The 3199-nt window shown below is 38.8% G+C and overlaps 1 pseudogene; it reads right to left on the bottom strand.

Annotated features, from left to right (window-relative positions):
• Positions 1–1037: 1037 nt before the first annotated feature.
• The window catches only part of LOC102845242, a 4852-nt pseudogene continuing 2690 nt past the window's right edge, over positions 1038–3199 (bottom strand).

Raw genomic sequence — 3199 nt, 5'->3', positions numbered from 1 at the left:
CAGGAGGAGATTGTCCATCCTTCTTCCTCAGAGCAGCTGGTGTTTTCAAATATCATGCCTTTGGGATCGTAGCTTCTTACCACTGGCCACAGGTAGAAATGGTGAAAAAAATACAAATGCTACATCTTGCTCTAAAATAGTTTAACCCTACAGGATGTTCTGCTATGTACAATATGGTAACTACAGTAAAAATGTACTCAGTATGAACAATATTGCACGTTTAAACAAACAAGCAAACAAGTGATGTAAAACTTATGTTTGATTCCACTACTGGAAATATACCCTGAAGAGACCATAGCTGACATCCAAGCAGATATATGCACACCCATGTTTATTGCAGCTTTGTTCACAATAGCAAGGAGTTGGAAACAACCTAAGTGCCCATCAACAAACGAATGGCTAGAGAAGCTGTGGTATATTTGCACAATGGAATACTATGCTGCATTGAAAAACAAGGAACTCATGCAGTATTATTCAAAATGGTTGACTCTGGAGAACATTATGCTGAGTGAAATATCCCAGTCACAAAAGGACAAATATTACATGATGCCACTGTTGTAGAATAGGACTAACCTCGGGGTTGGGGAGAGACTGAGTAAGATGGGTTCAATAATGTATACTGCACTGAAACAGAGAAGGGAGAAAACTGTTTAAAAGAGATATGTGACTAGGTATTTCTGTCATCACAGGAGTCTAGAGCGATGGCTACATGGTGGAGGGGACCTGGGGGAGGGTTTGTAGAACAATGAAAGAATCTTTTCTTTTACTTTTCCATAAAAAAAAAACCCAAAAAACAAAACAAAACAAAACTTATGTTTGGATCCTCAAAGGGCCCAATGATATCGTTCAAAAAACCCAGCATAAACTTTAGTAAGTGGACAAACAAGCAGATGGTACTTTGCCAGGTAGCACATCTTACTAACCAAAACAAAAGTGCAGATTGTTATGAAACTTTTTAAGCGCTTATCTTCCAAAAATTTTCCAAACTAAAATTGTATAGGCAGGCCTCATAATGGAATACATTACATGAAGAATTCTCAGAAGTCAACCTAAAAGGAAGAAAACAAAGTTTAATAACTTTACAAATAAATATGCACTTCAAAGGGACCTTTTAAAAGCACTCTCATAAAGAAAAGAATCTCTTCCTAACTTCAGTGTTAGGTGTATGTCAGATTGACATCAAAAGCATAAGATTATTCTTTTCCCTTTCTTGAGCAATTCAGCTCAAGTCAGTAAGATGGTTTCGTTAAAAGACACGTGGAGCAAATAAATGAGGTCGATTTAAGCTCTTTTTCTCCTCCAAGGACAATTTGAAGGAATCGTGTCCATGGCCAACGGGCAGTGTCTATGTAAAATAAGGTCCGTCTAGCCAAAGGGCAAAGAAAATGAGGGTGTCCATGCTGAAATCCATCTGTAACCTGCTGTTTTAATTACTGAGAACTGCAACACAAATAGCATGAAACCCACAGTGTAATATTAAGAAACAAAAAACTGCCTTTATTGACCTTGGTAAAATTTCTATTCTAAGATTAAAATGTGAGTTCATTTCAACAGGTAGTATCAGCTCTGCACTATCTATAGTTTTTCTGGCTGAAGAAATTGAAGATCTGCAGACCTAGTATTAAGGAATTGTGTTGTCAACCCAAAGGCAGACAGTTTGAATCCACCAGCTTTTCTCCTGCAAAAAGATGTGAAATCTCCAATGCAATTTATAGTCTCTGAAAATTCATTTCTGGATCAGTTATGGGTCGGTTTCGACATGCTAACTAACACATAGCAACAGCAATAAAAAATGGTAGTCAAAAATATCATAATAAGAAAGGTTAGAAATAGTCTTTGATATAATAACAGTTATTTATAATACTGATATAATTGCTCCTTTTTTTGTTTTCCTTACTTAGTTTCCCTACTTTTTTATTTGGTGTACATTTGATGCAAGTTTATACCTTAATTTTGCATGTATGTTATCAAATATTAGTGTGTAACATGTTGTTGTTGTTATGTGCCATTGAGTCTCTTGTGTCTCATAGTGACCCTATGTACAACAACTCTGAGCCAGTCTCACTGATTCTGACGTAACTACCCCCATTGCCCCAGTAACTGCATGAATCCATCTCACCCAGGGTCTTCCTTTCCTGCACTGCCCTTAACCCTTCTGAGCATGATGTCCTTCTCCAAGGACTAGTCCTTCCTGGCCACATGCCCAAAGTACATGAGACGGAAGTGCAAAATCCTAGCCTACAGGAGAAGCTTGGTTTCATTCTCCGCAATCAGATGTATTTGTTTTCTTGATAGTCAATGGTATGTTTAAGACTGTTCTCCAGAACCACAACTTAAGGGCATCAATTCTTCTGTCATCCTTAGTCATTGTACAGCTCTCTGATGCACAGCCAGTAATTGCAAAGACCATGGCCTGACTCAGGAGCACCTTAGTCTCTACACTGACATTGTTGCTTCTCATTCCTCTGGAGAGGTCCCCGACAGCAGATTTTCCCAGTGCAATTTGTCTTTTGATTTTCTGACTGCTAGTGCCAAGAGTGTTGATTGTGAAGCGAAGCAAACTGTAATTGTTAACCTCAATCTCTTCTCCATCTATCATGGTGCTGCCAATTGTCACAGTGATGAGAATCTTTGTGTTCTTGACGTTGAGCTTCAATCTATATTGAAGACTACAGTATTTTTCCTTCTGTAGCAGGTGCCTCGGGGCCTCCTCAGTTGCAGCAAGCAAGGTTGTGTCATCTGCATAGCACAGGTTGTTGGTAAGTCTTCCTCCAATCCCGATGCCACATTCCACTTGATAAAGCCCAGCTTCTCGAAAGATCTGTTCTGCATATAAAGTGAAAAAGTATAAAGACAGAATGCATCCCTGATGAACTCCTTTACTGCTTTTGAACCATGCAGTATTTCCTTGCTCTGTTTTGATGACTGCTTCCTGGTCCAAGTATAAATTTTGCATAAGCACAATCAAGTGTTCTGGGATTCCCATTCACTTCAAGGTTGACCACAATTGTGATCCACACAGCCAAATGCCTTTGTATAGTCAACGAAACACAGATAAAAATTCCTCTGGTACTTTTTACTTTCTGCCAAGATCCATCTGGTATTGATAATGTCTTTAGTACCATGGCCTCTTCTAAACGCAGCTTGTATTTCTGACAGTTCTCTGTCAATGCACTATTGCAGTCATGTTGTGATGATC

This window comes from Elephantulus edwardii, unplaced genomic scaffold (assembly GCF_000299155.1).
Source record: "Elephantulus edwardii isolate Elephantulus edwardi_28Jun2011 unplaced genomic scaffold, EleEdw1.0 scaffold00235, whole genome shotgun sequence".
NCBI classification, from domain to species: Eukaryota; Metazoa; Chordata; class Mammalia; order Macroscelidea; family Macroscelididae; genus Elephantulus; species Elephantulus edwardii.
Note: the sequence above shows the minus strand (reverse complement) of the source record. Positions and strands in the feature narration are given on the sequence as shown.